The following is an 18,887-nucleotide window of genomic DNA, read 5'->3' on the forward strand; positions in this document are numbered from 1 at the left end:
TGAGTGACTCCCTGAACTTTTCCCAAGCTTTCTCTGAGTGTTTATCTGAGCTTTTCCTGAGCATTTCTTGAGCATTTCCAGCAGTTTCTGTCTTTATTTCAGAACTCCAGAATGTTCAGTTTTTGTTTATAAGATGTTGATAAATGGTTGGAACAAAAAGGAGAGGGCATGGTCCCCAGACCTTGCAGTGACTTGGTTTGTTTGGTCAGGCAAACCACTGCACCCGTCTCCTGCGATGGACACCTCCTCATCACAGGTTCTGATGATGTTAATGTTTGGAGACACTGGAAATAGGAAAACTCTGGTTAAAGCAAAAGGCCACACAGGTATGAGATTTCAGTGACATCATTCACCTGCATGTTGATTATCCCATGGGGAAGATTTGTTCCATTCATTGCTGCTGGTTTTAATCATAACTCCTTCCTCTGGGTTTCCAAATTGTCAGGTTGTCTTAAGGCCAGCAAAATGTGGCCTTGGAAGAACCCTTCCCCTGGGTTTATCAACAGGGTTAGAGGAGGGGAAGTCAGAATCTAGAACCTCTCCTGGAATGGGACCATCTCTGGAACATGCTCCTGTTAAACACAGAACAATGAACAATGGTTGGAGATGTCAGGATTAATTTCACAAGTAGCATTTCACCTCAGTGCTGTTCCACCTCACCCAGGGAGCTGCTAGTTCATCACTGATGTTGGTGCAGTTCAAAATCATGGAATGATCAACACCTTGTCCTTTGATTGGCTTTCAGGATGGAGCCCCAGAGATCCAAGAGGAGTTACAGTTGCCAGTCCTGAGGGCTCAGGAAGGGGTGGACAGGAGTGGGGGCAGAGGGTTAGTGATGGTGAAAAGGGTGTCCAGGAGGTCATCTTCGACCGTGGGAGAATAGAGGGCTGGTGGATGTTGGAGGGGAGTCACTTTGCAGCTCCCACTAAGCTCCAGGTCTGGGCAGTGAACTGTGTTGCTGCTGTGTGTCTCTTCATTTCTGTTCTTAAGGCATTTTCTAGGCACGTATAAGCAACATGAACCTATCTAATACTGCTTGCCTTATCTGGTAGGTGGAACTTATCAGTAGTATTCTGAGATTGGGATGGGCCGTTGTTTAATTTGCCAGCATTTGTGTTGCAGGGAGAAGCATCCTGATTCTGTGGCTGTAGGTACAGGTACACGATTCTTTATCTGGACATCTAAAATCCAGAAAGCTCCAAATTCTGACAAGTGGGGACCGGCGGTCGGGGGAGACTGGTGGGTGGTCACGGGAGGTGGCTGGGGGAGACTGCCAGATGGCCGAGGGACCGGCGGTCAAGGGAGACGTCCGAGCGGCCGAGGGACCGGCGGTCGGGGGAGACAGCTGAGGGATCATGGTTGGGGGAGGCGGCCGGGCGGCTGAGGGACTGGAGGCCGAGGAAACGGGAGTCGGGGGAGACGGCTGGGCAGCCGAGGGACCAGTGGTTGGGGGAGATGTCCGGGCGGCTGAGGGACCGGTGGTCGGGGGAGGTGGCCAGGCAGCTGAGGGACCGCGGTTGGGGGACACAGCCAGGTGGCTGAGGGAGTGGCGGCCGAGGGACCGGTGGTCGGGGGAGACATCTGGGCGGCCGAGGGAGCGCGGTTGGGGAGGCGGCTGGGCGACTGGAATACACTGTCCCCAATGGTTCCGGATAAAGGATCATATACCCGTACTGTAATTTGAACTGTCATTTGTGGGCAGTGCACGGCTACAAGCAGTGTGAACACAGCTGACATTCTGAGTGATTTTTTTTCTAACGATTGACAAACTTCATTGTCTTGTGAACATCAGAATTTTGCCAATCACCTGATAGTTAACATAAATTCAAATTTGTTTGACACAAATCTTAAGTAAACAATCTGCTTTCAACATCCCTAGGTTGTGTATTTTCCCATCCCCATGGGTTTGTGCTGTGTACTTCAGCCAGAACATAATCTCCTTCTACATTTTGGTCATCACTGTAGACTGAGAGTTGGAGGGTCTCCGGTGATCTTGCCTTCCTTCCACTCTTTTGTTTTTTTCCCAAAAAATAAACTTTATTTGCAATAAATTATATACAAGACCAAAGGCTGTTCCACTCTTTACATTTGTAGTTTCAATCCTATTGAGTAAGGAATTTACAAAATTTTTACATAGTGTCAGTCATCCCATATCGAGCAAGTTATTAAAGTACAGGAAAAACTGTTCAGAAGCTTTTTACATTGTGTCAGTCATCTCATCAATGTACATTTCATGTTTAACATTGTTGCCTTAATACTCAGTCACCACCCTGCAACTCCTTGCTCCCCCCTCTCTGTTGGTCTAAGGAGCTTCCCCTCAGTGTTGGCCCCTCAGAGCCTGGTAATGGGGAGGGGCCTCTAAATAGTACTCTTTCCCCACAGTGCCCTTGTATTGGTTGCACCAAGCCTCAGCACATCCCTCAGTACGTAGTCCCACAGCCTGGAATGTGCCAGGCTGCAGTAGCATTCCCTCACTGACATCTCAGTATGCTGAAAAACCAACAGGCTTTGGGCCAACAGTTAGTATCCGTCAGTCTGAGCCCACATGCCCACCTCTTGGGCATGTACTAACTGAGGGCTCAGGAACAAGGTATGCCCTTCCTCTTCTGGAACTGGAGTTTCCTCGGGCCTCGCTGGTAGTGTCACTGATGTGGGGGTGGGGGGGGGGGGCGGGGGGGGTGGAATCTGGCTGTGCTCCTCTGTTCCTTGGGACATTGACCATGGCTGAGAGGCCACAGCATCTGTATTGATCCTGGTCTCCCAAGGCAGGGGGCTGTCAGCCTCCACCTTGCTCACGGTCTCCCAGGCCTGGGGGTTGCTGCCTGGTTGTAGTCTGCCACCTTCCATTTTTACTTTCCCTCCTTCCGGTTCCTTTGTCAGTGTCCAGTGCTTGTGCCGGCTTCCTCCTCCGATGCAGAGAGGCTGCTGGCTTCAGCTTGCGCCTTTGCCCTTTTCTTTCCCCGGCTTATTGTTGCTTTTGCTGGTTTCCTTCTTGACAGATCCTGCTCCTTTTTACTTTTGCCCACAATCTGCCATTCCTCCTTCATGGCTCTCTCCTCCATTGTGTCTGCCTCCTCCAAAAGGGCCTTCACACTTGTGGCTGGGGTCTGGTGGTTGGTTGTGCCTGTGGCTTCATCTCCTCCTCTGTTCCCGGTCTCTGGGACTCTGAGCCTCGTTCTCCATTGTGATTTCAGGGGTGATGTTGGCCCCTTTCTACTTGTGCATAAGTAGTGACCCGTTTTGGGCAGGCCTTGCAGAGGTGGCCTGCCTCACCGCACAGGTTGTAGCACTTGCTTTGTCCACAGTCCTTGGTCTGGTGGCCCTATTTTTTGCAGATTTTACAGATGACCACACTGCATTGGGTTGCCACATGACCTGCCACAGATGACCACACTGCATTGGGTTGCCACATGACCTGATCTGTTGCAGTTTCTGCAAACTCTGGGTTGTCTGGCAAACACGGAGGGGAGTGGATGATGCCCCCTTAACTGTCCTCCCTCAGCTTAACCTTTACTTGGTACTTGCTGGTCCAAATTCCAAACATATCCTTGACGTCCACACAGGTCCCTGTTCCCTCTACATAATGCCCAAGGAAGGTGAGGACTCAACAGCTGGCACATGCAGGTTGAACATGTGTACTGTTATCACCCGCTCCTTCTGTGTCGTAAGGGTGAAGAACGGCTGCATTCTGAACAGTGAGAGGGGAGCTATGTTCCACTTCTCATGGAACACCTGAAACAGTCTCTGCCATCTCAATGTGGCTTTGAAAGTCACATCAAAGTGTCCATTGTCCACGACATCCTGGAGGCAGTAGATGTCTTTTGCCTTGAATTTATGCACAGAGGTCCCTCGCTAAGACAGTGTTGTGGATCCTGAGTGTTGCTGAGGAAGGGTTTCCTGCAGCACCCGTCTTTGTTGAACTTGTAGAGGCAGGCTTGCAGCTGGACAGGATGTTAGATTCGCTTCCAGTCCACATGGATACACCCTCATATCAACAAGCCAGTTCACTCCAGATGAACTCATCCTCTCAGACAGCCTCCTCTGCCGCTGCCGTTCTTGCTGCTGCCGTTGTCTTCTTTGTCGCTGCTGGTATTGCTCTCACTTCTCACAGATCGATTTGGTCCGAGGAAACTCTGATAAGAACTGTTACTTCTATTGCTTCTACTCCAACAGGCCTGGTGAAGGTTTGTGTTCTCTGCTGACTTCAGGCTCTTTGGCAGTGGCTCCACTGATGGCACAGTAAGTAAGGGTGTGGGACACTGGAAAAGCCCATTGTCTACACGTTCTGGAAGGTAGGCGAATGAGAAGAGGACCTGACCTCAATGAACTTGATGTCTCACACTGAGTTGTGGTCAGAACAGGATGTAATACTTCAGCTGTGGCACCATCAGTAAAAAATGCGCTTTGCATAACTTCCTTGCTTTTGCGGTCTTATGGACACCCTTACATCTTAAATAATTCAGATACAACAATTTCTTGCTGCTATCAATACTATCTCGTGGAGTGCCTGGCCCTGGTTTAACACCCATATTTTGTGGGATAATTGGTCCATAAACTTTGAGATACCCATAAAATCCTCTGATTTAGGATGGACTTGATTCATTTTGCTGGGAGAATATTTACTTGTAAAGAAATGAATTATATTAATTTTAACTGCTGGAATTTTGTGATCTGCTCAGATAGCTTGTTCCACCTTCAAATCTAAGTTTATAAAATCTCTGTTCATGAACGTCATGTATTGCCATTGCCGTGAGATCATCTGCAGGATCCCATTGAATCTAGGAAGGGTTTGTTGTCAACTCACTGATCTGGCCCCTAAGTGGAAGTACATGAATTTAAGCCACTGAATACACTGGTCAAAGAAGATATTTCTTCCTGAATACTTTTGGGTGCATTTTATAGATTTTGGGCTGCTGATCATGAAAATCACCCTAAAAATATCATATCACATACTTTTAGTTTTAGATACAACCATTTTTTGTGATTTCTTGTCGTATTTTAAGTCTATTTCAAGCCTACAAAACCAATATGTCGTTGAAAATTCACTTTCTGCATTCGCACTTGGACATCATCCCAGCTGATCTTGGTGCAGTCAGTGACGAATATGGTGAAAGGTTTCACCAGGACATTGTGACCATGGAAAATTGTTATCAGTGTAACTGGAATCCATCAATGGTGATCAACTATTATTGGACACTGATACAAGACGCATCAGATGCTGAGTATAAAAGAAAATCAGCGGCAAAACATTTTTGTCAGTTGAACTAATGCAACTTGTCAGTATCATTATGCAATTAAACAGGCTAAATTCAATAAAAATTAATGTTTCTCCAACTTCCTACATGATGCAGCAAATCTGAAGTTATCTTTGTGTCCAGCTTGAAGCTGTTGATTATAATCCCCAATTTTTTTCAGGAAGAAACCTTTTGACAACCATTTCTGTCCAGTGTATTCTATTTTTAATTGTAATGATGTAAGATGATTATAATATGAATGTTTGCACTAGGATACTGCCGCAAATCACCGAATTTTATGACAATAAATCCTGATTCTAATTCTGTACTCTGACAATAAATCTGAATCCTGGGTCCAATACAGTACCTGGTTCTCACGAGCCTGTCTTCAGCAGCCTGTGTGTGACCCTTGACTGCAAGATGCCCACAGTCACTGAGCCCCTCACTGGTCTGCTGCCATGCTCACTTTTCCTGTAGGATTGTCCTGGTGCCCTGCGCCAGTCCGCTGCTTCCCAGAGTTTGCAACCCTTCATGGCTGCTGCCAAGCACAGGGACAGACCTCACAGTTTCAGGATTTTACTTACAAACACTGACTTGGCTCCTTTAAAGTTGAAAGCTTGTACGGAGCAATTGGCATTAGGACTGGATGGTTGAAACCTTCAGAGAAACGCTATGTTTCTATTATCCTAGGTCTGCACTAGGGCATTAGTGCCATTATGGAAGTTCTGACAGTGGTCACTGACACTAATGTTAATTTTTAATTACAGGCATTTTTTATCGTTGAATTTCAATTTTGTGTTTGCCAAGAGTTTTGTTGGATTGTGAAGGTGCAACAATGCAACAACCACAAGGGGGCGACAGAACTCCAGGAGGAGCCACAAGGCAGCTGGAGTTGATGCCGAGTACCCAGTTTGAACAGCTGTGCAGTGGTCTGGGTACCGGTGATCCTTGGTGTTATCTCCATCTCTGAGTCCCAATGTGCAGAAACAAAACAGGGAGCTGCCAACCCTCTTGATTAGGAATATAGATTGGATAAGAAATGTAATATCAGTGAATTTAAACTTCATAAAATAGAACAGTGGTTATTAAGCTACTAAATTGTTGCAAAACTCCTTTTAGTGTGGTGCTGACCTTCAGGGAAGTGAATCTGGTATATCTGTGATTTCAGATCCACAGCTGTAAGGTTGAATTATAACCCCTCTTGGAAATGGCCCAGCTATCTACCCAGTTGAGGCAATAAATGCAGGACTTGCCTATCTGGTCAACGTCCTGTGAACAAACATATGGAACATATAGAACTATGGGTGGCATGGTTAGTGTAGTAGTTAACAGAATGCTGTTACAGAACCAGCAATCCAGGTTTGAATCCAGCACTGTTTGTGAGGAGTTTGTGCGTTCTTGAGGCATCTGCTTGAGGTTCCTCCTACCTTCCTAAGGCAGACGGGGTTAGTTGGTCACATGAGTGCAATTGGGAAGCGTGGGCTTGTGGGCTGTTACCATCTGTATTTGTAAAACAGTTTAAATAGACACATTGTCCAACACACCTTAATAGGTTGAAGTTTCATAGAGAGATTGAAAAGACATGCAGCGTGAAACAGGCTCTTCAGCCCAATTTGTCTGTGCTGACCAAGGTGGCATTCTGGGCTGGGTCTATTTGCCTGCATTTTGTCCATATCTTTTTAAACCCTTCCTTTCTTTAAATTAGTCCAAATGTTTTTTGAATGTCAGAATTGTGCTCACATCTAGAGTTCCTCTGGTAAGTAATTCTGCAAAAGGACAGCCCTCTGGGTGAAAAGTCTTCCCCTCAGGTCCCTCTTAAAGCTCTCTCCTCTCATCTTGAACCTATATCCTCTCATTCTAGAATAATTTCTTGGGTAATACAACCCGCAATCATTCACCTTATCCATGCCACCCTGATTTATAAACGTCACCTCCCAGCCATCCTTCCAAGGCTTCACTTTTCTGTGTTAGGTCATTTGGAGACAGAGCATGCTGAGCTTTAGGTTCTTGTGGGCAGGTGGGGGCAGAATGCTTGAAAGCCACTGGACTGCTGCATGAAGATAAGAAAATTCATTTATTTGGTTGTGGAAAAGTTCCTTTAATTCCTCACTGGCCTGATCCCAATGAATGATCTTGAGGCTGAATAACCTCAATTTTTTCACTAATCCAGCATGGTCTTGTATCTGGAACTATTTGATTGGCTCTCTGTCTACCAGCCTCAACCTCCACCATTCAAGTCTTGAAGCCTTTGCACATCCTGCCAATTTGGGAATATATGACTGTCCCTTCATCACCATTGGGTCTAATTCACAGGAAGTCCTACCCTACATACCTGTGGAGATATCAGAGAGGGTTCATTCATTCAGGAAGGCAGCTTCCACCACCTTCAGATTGCTGCAGTGGAAGTAAATGCTGGTGTAGCTAGCAATGACTACATCCTTTAAAGACTTTAACCTATCTAATGAACAACCCTGTGTGCAGCTCTGTCCTCTGCTACAGTCTGCCTCAGATCCAGATGTGTGCTGAGGTCACAAAAGCTGAAGAACTATCTCCACTGCTTCACCCAGGGAAATCTGGATCCTGTCTCTCCCAGAATGAAAGGTGATGGTGGATGCCAGTAGTGAATGGCAGTGCTGCCGGAACATTGCCGCTGGTGCAAACCAGTGAGGAGTGGAGATACAGCGCTCATATGGGGTGTCCAGCCAACCAATCAACTGCCGTCGGCTCCGCACAGGCTTTGAATAGCCTGTTAAAGGAGCCAATGGCAGTTTTATTTAAAATCCCATGACCGTGGGGTCTGCGCCCAAGATGGTGCACCTCTAATCAACAGCAGCCACGAGGGGTTGCAGGCTCCAGGGGAGTGGAGAACTAGAGCATGGCACCAAAAAATAGGGAGACCATCCCCCGTCTGAGAAGGAGAAGCAGAGGAGACAACCTGTGACCACAGTGTCGGATCAGTGAGGGGGCTCTGTCGACTCGAGGCAAGGAATTCACAGAGGCTGTGGGCCGCTGTTGAGGGACTCACGCTGGGCTGCAGACTTCTGGAGACTGGCTAAAAGGTTACCAGGTATCGGAACCAGGATGCAAGCGGGTGCTGAAGGCACTGAAAGTTCTTGACTGGGTCGGAGGTTCAGATCTGGAGCTCAGGTTGCCAGTGGTTTGGACTGGACTCTGTGAGCCTGTGGAGGCTGCGGAAGCACTGGAGACAAATCTACGGACACTGGGTGACTGTTGGTGGGAGGTGGGAGTGAGGGGGATCTCTCTTTTGCTTCTATCTCTCTGACTGTAAGAGGTGCTTCAGGCAATTTCTGCCGGAGGCGAATTTGTCTGCCTGACGGCAGGCAAAAACAATTTCATATAATATGACACTGTTTTAATTCAATGAAAATAAATTGAATCTTGAAGAACACATCATTGAAGAAACCTATTCTTTCACCGTCATTGTGCACTCGTGAGGGACATTTTCAAAGCTCCAGCAACTGAAGGGATTTGATGTCAAAGACTCCATTGCAGAGTGGATCTGTGACAGAGTGCAATGTGTTTTCAGGGATAACAAAATTAAATAATCTCATTTGTAAACCTTGAATAGGGGATCAAATAATTGAAGGGAATGAATCAGACTGGTGTCAAGAGTCATGTATGAAATCCCACCTGGTCAATTCTTTCAGGACTGTATGTATTATTGAGTGATTGCCTAAGTGTTTGAAGAAAGAGAGCCTAGTCAAACAGTGATGTCTGCTGAATCAGTCTCTCTCTTCTGCAATAGAAATGCTTTTCATTGTCTTCTGACTCACTCCCTCTGTTGACAGTGTATCCATTTAACTATGTTACTCCAAATTAAACTGCCTGCTCTCTCTCAGAGTCGCTATCTCAATGGAGGAGACATTAGTGCTCACAATATACGAGTGAGGCTTAGACTGGAGTGAGTACAAGTGAGACTGCTTGTACTCAGGGAGGGAAATCCATCCGTGCTCTGAACAACCTTTCTCTCATCGCTGTTGCTGGAGGGTAGAGGGATAAATGTCAGCGCTGTTGATGGTGGTGAAAGGCCATAGTGTGAGTCACGGGCAGTGGCTCTGGCTATTGTGCTCAATGGAACACGTTGTTAGCTCGTCTTGTGGAGTAGACTGGTGGGTATAGGCTTGGCTTATACACTGCCCCACCTCTTGCCGGCTGTGAATGGGATCAGTGTTATATCACCTACTCCTCGTCCAACCCACTGCTGCCACAGAGAAGTTGCCTCCCTCCCAGCGATGGGTGACAAAAGGACAAAGGCGTCATTTCTGACAGACATGTCTCTGGAAACAAAGGCTGGGGCCTCAAGATGGGGCAGCAAGGAGGCTCGGTGCCAGCAAGGGAGTTACTTTAATGAAAAGCAGCTCTGTGGCAACTGCTGGTGGTAAAACCCTGCCAGTGAATTGCACTTCTGTTACCACCAGGATCCAGCATTCTGCATTAACCCGACATTACATTGTGAACCATGTTCTGTGCTAACGATGACTGCTTGTTTCATTCATTCATTGGATCAGCTTTATGAAGTGGTAGCCACCTTTTGAGATCAAACAAATCTCTGAGATGCATTAAACATAGCTCATATCCATTACACTTTGTTAACATTTCAAGTCTTTCTCTCTACCTGATATGGAGAGATGAGCAAATTTAAAGAAAGCCCTGTAACACTGAGGGCAGTCAGGGCAATGATGCAAATAGCATCGGTCAGGTCTTTCAGAAGGAGCAGACAAGGACAGGAGGGAGAAGGATTTGCTGGATTCTGGAGTGGGTAAGAGCTTAAATGGTGGTGTTCTACTGAGAGGTAGTATGACTCGATGGACAGAATGAGCTCAAGAATTTGGCTAATCCACAAAATCATCTACTAACAGAAATCTTGGTTCAAAAGATGTTCAAATTGTTATTTTTTTGGTTAAAAAGCAAGTTTGTGCAGATTTCTTTTTTAAAAAAAATCTCCTTTCTCTGATGTTGATGAGACCACACTCGGGTTATTGTACAGTACGCAAAGGTGCTGGAGGAACTCACCAAGTCAGGCAGCATCCACGGAAAGCAAAAGGTAGTGAACATTTTGGGCCTGAGCCTTTCTCTTGGAGTGCTAAAAATTAGGCAGATATCCAAATAAGTTGGGGAGGGGAGGAGCACAGACTGGCAGGTGAAAGGCAGATGCAGGTGGGAGGGAGAAGGAGCTGAGAGGTGATGGGGAGGAGGTAGAGGGCTGAGAAAGATGTCCTTTGATAGGAGGAGGGAAAGGAAGGGATGTGGGAAGTTGGAGGAAGAGAGTAGGGAAAGTGAGAGAACAAGAGGCTTGAATTGATGAAGAAAAATGTACAGGTGTTGTATTTTGGGGGGCAGGGCTCATGGGCTGGAAGGGCCTGTTACATCCAAATTAAACAATAAATGTTAAAACTGAACATTAATATTGTGAGGTATTGTAATGGATGAAAATCATTGCTTCTTTTAAGATTGCACACTTTATAAAGATAGAACCCTGAAATCAGTGAGCCATTATTACTTGATTTACTTACTTGATGATACTTTATTATTATTGGCAACTAATTAATTTCCTGTTGGATATAGTCAACAAGTAGCCGGCGCAAATGTGTTGTACTCTGTCTCTCATTCTACTGAAGTCAGTAGCTGCAGTGCTGCCCCAAAGTGCTTGATTTTGAGCTGCCCTCTGAATGACCCAGCAAGTTGCTCAGTTTGGGGTAATTAGGGATGGGTAATAAATGCTGGCCTTGGTGGTAACTCCCACAAATCTGTGAAAGAATTTCAAGGGATTGTGAAATCTTGCTCCTTGACCTCGCGGTAGTAATTACTAACACTTTCCTGCCCTATGTGAACTGCATTCAATTTTGAGCTTAATCAGAAACACTCCACAATCCTCTGTGACAGCGACAAAAGGTACTTGATCACTCTGGTGTAGCGTTTTCACTTTCTGATTTGACTAACTGTGGTGTGCTGGATTAGTTCAGTCTCTTAACAAGGAGCAGACAGCTTTCATTGAAGTTTTAGAGGGGCACCAAGGATGGACAGATGGTCTTGCTGTTAATGTTTGTGCAGAAAGAGTGACTCCTGGACCACTCTGATGAACTGCAGTGATCTGAGGCTTTTTAATGGTTGCTGAGTGAATGTCCTGATGGATAACCAGGTTTAAAGAAAAGCTGTTCTTCGTAGTTGTTGTAAAGTGATATTTTAAACTTCACTTTTGGTTATTGTTTCATGATTTAATCCCTTGCTAACACCAGTCGACTACGGCAGTTTCCCTGAAATTGATGATTTCTTTTCACACAGTTACAGAACTCCCTGTAAGTACTTTATTTGCGCCTTGTTGTAGTTGCCTGGTAACAGCTCAGCATCTGCACAGACACTGATACCATTCCTGTTAGCTCCTAATGATCTCACAGCTGTCCAGCCTGAACGCTTCTTAATGCGAATCAATCTTCCCAGTGCAGTGGTACATCTGGACATAAAAGTGCAACTGATGGGAATGAGCTGTTCCCTGAGATAATGTTGAATTGCATAAAGCAGACAGTAGATGAATTGAAATTAGAAGCTTGTTGTAATCGGAAAGAGAGGGGGTTCAACAGAGTGCAGGGCATAACTATATGTTGATTTTGTGGTGATTCCTTCATTGTGGATCAAGACAGACATGCAAACTCATCAATGAAACTAATAATTATATAAACAAAAGGAATGAAGGTAATTTTCTAGGAGATTAGAGGGATGGGATAACTATACTCATCTAGAGACTCATTTAAGGACTCAATATTTGTTGCTGTGTATATAGGCATAGTTTGTTTACAGTGGACAGTTCCTGGTGTTTACATTACTGGTCCATAGATTTCCTAAGCCTGGCCTGCAGAACAAAGAATCTCAGGGATGTGATGTCATTTATTCTGATAATATAAATTTAACTTTGAACTTTATAAATGATAGTGGACACAGCGTGGTTAAAATCTTCCTCACCGTCGAGAACATCTACAGGGAACGCTGCTGTCAGAGAGCAGCAGCAATCATCTTTTTTTAATATTTTATTTATTATTCCATACATACAATTGATATGCCATTGACATGGAGCAGTCAAGTATTATACTAATACAGGGCTTTTATTAACAGACTAAAAACACCTCTAACTGGCCAGTGGGAAAAGCGTCTCCATCTATTATACCAGCAGGGTGGAGTATCTGTACAGACAAAGCCAATAGCAAGCAATCAGTATAATAGCCCACCCCCATTACATCATCACATTCACCCCCTCCCCCCAAAATTGACTAATTTTAATAACAGCAAAAGCAAAATAAATTACAGAAGAGCAAGGGTTACAAACAGAATAAATGAGAATACCTAGAAAAAAAACAAGCTGTGAGACTGAGCGTGAGAAAACACTCCGCACTGTGTTCATTGTAATCATAGCAAAGATTAGAAATGGTCATAACAGAGCCTTTGTGGGGGCTTTGAAATATGTGTTGATCTATGCAAAAGCACAGACGGGAGAGACTTATGTCCAACTGAAGGACTTCTGTCGGCAGATGTGGAAGGGAGTGAAGAACGTGGGGAAACGTTCTCATGAAAGGAATGTTGCTCCTCAAGCGTTTCTTGAGAAGGGGAGGGTAAAAAAGGAGTCAGGTCAGTGGAAGGGCTAGCAGGCTACAGACCAGGTGAGGCTAGATCCCAAAGGGAAACAGTGTCAGGAAAAATAACGAGCATATTGCGGAAGAGCATGAAGCAGTTGCGCATGTTCGACGAGCGGGTCAGCCTTGCGAGGTCTAATGTTTTCTTAACAAAACTTCTCCAGGTTTAGATAGCCAGGTTGGCAAGGTTGATCCAGTTTTCACTTTTCTAGGGAAAAGAAAAAGATGTTGGTGAGGAATTTCATTGGTAGCTGTACAAAGCAAAGAATGGATAAAGTTCAAAGCCTCCGCAGCACATCTTGCCAGCAGTTGGTGGGGAGACCTTTTGATTTTAGTGCTAGAGTGACAGCTTTCCAGATTGTACCATTACTGCGCTCTACTTGGCCATTACCCCGTGGGTTATAGCTGGTTGTATGACTTGTAGCTATACCCCTATCAAGAAGGTATTGCCTAAGTTCAGAGCTCATGAAAGCTGACCCTCTGTCACTATGAATGAAGTTAGGATAACTGAAAATCATATCAAGACATTTAATAACAGAACTAGCAGAAATGTCAGCACATGGTATAGCGAAGAGGAAATGAGAGAATTCATCAATGATGTTAAGGAAATAAGTATTCTTATTATTTGAGGGTAGTGGTCTTTTAAAATCTACGCTGAGATGTTCAAATGGTTTAGACGCCTTAATCAACGTGGAAGCGGAAGGTTTATAATAGCGTGGTTTACACTCCGCACAAACAGGACACTCGTTAGTTGGTTTCTTGATGTCTTCTAGTGAGTACGGAAAATTGAGGGACTTCACATAATGATAAAATCTAGTGATCCCCGGGAGACATAATTCATCATGAAGATATTTTAAACGGTCTAGTTGCAGAGTTGCACAGGTCATGCAAGAAAGTACATCTGAAGGGTCATTGAATTTTCCTGGGCGATACAGAATGTCGTCGTCATCAGTAGAAAGTTCAGGTCGCCAATGCATGATCTTATCATTTTTGATCTTGCTCCTCAATTTAGTGTTGAACATGTAGGCGACAAAATTTTGATCAGTCAGCAATGTAAACTTCTTTCCAGCTAAAAAGTATCTCCAGTAGTGAATGGATTCTACAATAGCCCGAGCTTCCTTTTCGATAAAGGAGTGTTTTAGCTCTAGCCCGTGTAATATCAGAGAAAAAGGCCACAGGTCTGGTAGGTTGATTTAGTGTAGCTGCTAAGGCCCAATCTGATGCATTGGATTCTACTTGGAATTGTAAATCCTCATCAATAGCTGACATTGTCACCTTGTTTGATGGGTTCAAAAGCATGGAGGGCTTCCTCAGACAGGGAAAAACTAGTAGTTTTAAACAGTGGGCATGCTTTATCTGCGTAGTTGGGCACCCAATGAGTGTAATGGTAGAAAAACCCCAGGCAATGCTTGAGGGACTTTTGTGTCACAGGTGGGGGTAGATCCATGAGTGATCGCATCGTCTCTGGGTCAGGGCTGATCTCTCCATTCCTCACTACATAGCCCAGTATGCCTTGACGTTTAGTGCAGTATACACTCGTCATTGTTAAGGGTTAAGTGCAGATGCTTGGCCATCTGGAGATCATTTAAGTCTTTGCCACATATAGTGACATTGTCCAGATAAGGGTAGGTGGCTTGCAAGTTATGAGCATCTGCTAGTTTATCTATCTCTTTTTTGGAATCGGATACACTGTTAGAAACTCCAAAAGGTATTCTTTTAAACTGGAAAAGTTTTCCATCTGCCTCAGAAATGGTAAACTGCCTTTCATCTTTGTGAATAGGCACCTGATGATAAGCTGACTTCAGATCAATTGTGGAATATATTTTGTACTGTGCAATCTGGTTTATCATGTCTGAGATATGAGGCAGGGGATAAGCATCCAGTTGCGAAAACCTGTTTACAGTTTGGCTGTAGTCCACGACCATTCTAGGTTTCACGCCATTTTTGACGACTACAACTTGTGCACGCCAAGGACTTGTACTGGGTTCGATGATCTTTTCTTTCAATAAATGCCTAACCTCTTCCTTAATAAAGAGTCTGCCCTTTTGCTGTAGCACTTACTCTTTGTAGCTATAGGCTTACAATTAGATTGGTAAAAAGACATGAAGGTTTAATCTTTAGAGTCGATAACCCACAAATGGCTTCTTGGGGTTCCGTGATCGATGGTAATGGGCCGTTAAATGCCAATATTATACTTTTCATCTTGCATTGGAAATCTAACCCTAAAAGCATAGGAGTGCACAGATTGGGGAGCATGTGCAATTTGAAGTCTGTATATTAATTTCCCTGTATTTTACATCAAGTTGTAGCATCTTGTTTTAGTCCAGAACTCTGTGTCTAGACGGATACAGGTTAGATTCAGTTCATTAGCAGTTGTGGGGTGAATATAGCTGTCTGTTCTGCCCGAATCAAACAAACAGTCAATAGGCTTCCCACCTTCTTCGTGGAATGCTTCAGGTCATGGGGTCCATCTTGATTAATCATCATGGACGTTAGAATAGGCTCTCCCTGCAGCAACGATCTGTTGGAGTTCGCCTTATCACTGGCTGTTCCACTTACGATTTCAGAAGAAGTAGAAGGAGAAGAGAGATCAGAGCTAGATGAATCATTTGCTCTCCAGGTCAGCATAGCAGTGTTGTGACAGTGTCTGGCTTGGTAGTAGTACTTGAGGGCTTCTTCTTACTCTTCAGCTCACGCCGCGAGCTCGGCGAGGACTCTCGCACCTGGCAGGCTCTAGCTCAGTGCCCTCGCTTCCCACAGTTGGCACAATTGGCTTGCTGTGCGGGGCACTGAGAGTGAACATGTAGCACCAAACCACAGAAGTAACATTTTCTGTAGCGGCTTTTACGCTGCGGTTTAGTGGCACTCAGCAGTGGATCATCGCTGTGGGTGGGCCATGGGCATCTTTCTCTTTCTCAAGGGCTTTACCACCATGTTGTAGAGCTGCATTAAAGGTCAGGCCTGGAGTTTCCAGTAAACATTGCCTGATGTACCCTGACTCCAATCCACTCATGAATGCATCCAGCATCAAGGATTCTCGGTGGGCTTCAGCCGTGACAGCAGCACAAGCACAGGCACTGGATAGCCCTTTTAGTGCGAGTGTGAAAGCCTCTTCGCTCTCTCCAGCTTGTTGTCTTCGAATGTGAAGCTGATGTCTTGAGAACAAGGTGTTTTGTGGCATATCATAATAGGTTCTGAGGAGATTCCCAGCATTCTGGTAGACAGCTGTCTCTCTGACCATGGAGTAGGGTACTTCTCCGAGGACGGCCACAAGATGGTCCATTCTCATTGCATCTTGCACAACATTGTTCACTCACATGTATGCTTCAAAACACTGGAGCCAGTGGTGAAAAGTTTCTCCAGCATGGGTGGCATCTTGATCTATCTAGAGACTTCCAGGTTTCAGGGATCATTAGTCTGTTAATAAAATTGATATGCCATAGATATGGAGCAGTTAAGTATTATACTAATACAGGGCTTTTACTAACAGACTAAAACCACCTCTAACTGGCTAGTGGGAAAAGCATCTCCATCTGTTATTACCAGTAAGGTGGAGTATCTGTACAGACAAAGCCAATAGAAAGCGATCAGTATAATAGCCCACCCCCCATTACAATAATAACTACAGTTATTATAATATAAATATAAAAAAAGCAAATTGATTGCATACATGGGTTTCACCCCACCCCCAAAACCCCTCCCTCCCACCCAACCTACCCACCCCACCAAAAAAATACACAAATTGAATAAAAGTAGAATTTTTTTTGTAGGTATAAGAGATAAGAAAGAAAAGAGAAGGTTTTTAAAAAAATCTTTGGATTACAGAGAGAGATGTCGTCCAGTACAATTCATCAGTTCTAACATAAACATATAAAGGGCTAGAGGGATAAAAAGGATATCACTACAAATTTAATCCCATTATTTGACTGTACTGTAGACAGATTTGGAAATACATAGAGTATTTATTTCTTAAACTATAAGTAATTTTTTCCAAGTTATACAACTTTGAATTTCAGCATGTGACCTTGGCATAGTTAAAGATGTATCCAATTCCCAAGTAATTGCATGTGGCGGTGCACTCTCTCATGGCGAACTGGGCCCGTGTGTAATGCCACGTGGTGGGACAGCCATGGGAAGATGGCACTGTCAAGGTTTTCTCTCTGCCTCAAGTCTCCTGGCCAGCGCACGCTTGGGGCAGTGATTATGATGTCACAATGCATGAGGTGACTGAGCACGTGCTGAATTTGAATAATTTTTGAATAAAAACAGTCATTAATGACTTTCAATGTGGTGGCTGAGTCTTTCTTGGCTGTGTTCAGCACTACATTGGTGACCCCGTTGAGCCCAGATGCCTCTCTGTTCTCAAGAGCATGGATCAGCAGAGATCAACGCCATTGCCATCAAACTGCCCCCCTTCTGGACCCATCGCCCGCATACGTGGTTCGGGCAGGCAGAGGTGCAGTTTCAACTGAGGAACATTTCGGCAGACGCCACGATGTTCTACCACGTCGTGAGCGTGCTGGACGAAGAAACGGCAGCCAGGGTGGATGATCTAATACACAACCCAACGGCCGAAGGTAAATATCCTGCCCTCAATAACTTGCTCCTTGAAACATTACAAACGTACAAAATGGAGAAGAACATAACGAAAACAAAGCAAAAGTATTACGAATTGGGAGAAAAAACACGTAATATTGGCCTGGCAAATATTTAGAACAAAGAACATTCCACTAGACAGAGATATCCATTAGCCCCCTCATTGTTTGCCTTAGCAATAGAACCATTGGCAGAGCTGATAAGAACAGAAAACAAAAGGGATAAAAATAAAGGAGTATAAAATAAGTTTATTTGCAGATGACATAATGTATACCTAACAGATCCAAAGATCAAAAGAATTACATAAAAAATTAAAGGAATATGGAGAAATTCGGGGTACAAGGTCAATGCAAATAAAAGTGAAGTGATGCCAATGAGTAATGCAGATTACACAGAACTTAAAAAAGAATCACCATTTAAATGGCAAGCACAAGCAATTCGATATCTGGGAATAAGGTTAGACAATAACTTAAGCCACTTGTACAAACTAAATTATCAGCCACTAATAAAGAAAGTGCAGGAAGACTTAGAACAGTGGAAAGAACAACCGCTAACGTTGATAGGGAGGGTGAACTGCATTAAAATGAATTTTCCCAAGGATACAATACTTATTTCAAACATTACCAATTCCCTTAACAGAAAAATTCTTCGATGAACTCAAGAGAATAATAAGGATATTCTTGTGGAAAGGGGGGAAACCGAGCGTAGCATTAGATAAATTAACAGAGATGTATAACCAGGGGGGTGGTTTGCAGTTACCAAACTTCAGAAATGATTATAGAGCCGCACAATTAAGGTATTTATCAGATTTTTACCAGACTAGAGAAAAACCAGACTGGACTAAGATAGAACTAGATAAAATAGGGGAGAAGGTATCAGAACATATACTTTATAAGTGGGATGAAAAGCTGGTGCAATATAAAAGCTCACCAGTATTGCATCATTTACTTAATATATGGAAGAAGATCCACGTGGAAAAGAAAAAAACAAATGACCAAATATCAAAATTGTTATTGACACAAAATCCACTAATCCCTTTTACAATAGATAATCTTTCCTTTAGAGAATGGGAGAGAAAAGGAATCAAAAGAATAGAAAATTGTTTTTTGGGAAATAATTTTTTAACATTTGAACAGTTGAAGGACAAATATGGAATAACTCACAGAACAGTGTTTGCATACCATCAACTGAAAGCTTATTTAAAGGATAAATTGGGAAACAGATTGAGATTACCAAAAGGAAGCAGCTTTAAATATGTGATTATGATGTCACAATGCACGAGGTGACTGAGCTCATGATGCCCTTAAAAGGGCCTGCGCTGAATTTGAATAAAAACAGTAATTAACATCTTTCAATGTGGTGGCTGAGTCTTTCTTGGCTGTGTCCTGCTCTACATGCAATATATTTTCTCACT

The 18,887-nt window shown here is 44.1% G+C and overlaps 1 long non-coding RNA gene across 2 annotated transcripts; it reads right to left on the minus strand.

Moving 5' to 3' along the window:
* Window positions 1-12,333: 12,333 nt before the first annotated feature.
* On the minus strand, window positions 12,334-18,685 carry LOC138738210 (uncharacterized). Of its 2 annotated transcripts, none has more exons than XR_011341497.1 (2): window positions 18,637-18,685; window positions 12,334-13,085 (listed from the first exon to the last, which is right to left on the minus strand). It is a non-coding gene; the product is annotated as an uncharacterized lncRNA (long non-coding RNA). The 2 variants fall into 2 exon arrangements; XR_011341496.1 differs by lacking the exon at window positions 18,637-18,685 and adding an exon at window positions 16,902-17,048.
* Window positions 18,686-18,887: the final 202 nt, after the last annotated feature.

Source organism: Narcine bancroftii, chromosome 1, assembly GCF_036971445.1.
Source record: "Narcine bancroftii isolate sNarBan1 chromosome 1, sNarBan1.hap1, whole genome shotgun sequence".
Classification (NCBI taxonomy): domain Eukaryota; kingdom Metazoa; phylum Chordata; class Chondrichthyes; order Torpediniformes; family Narcinidae; genus Narcine; species Narcine bancroftii.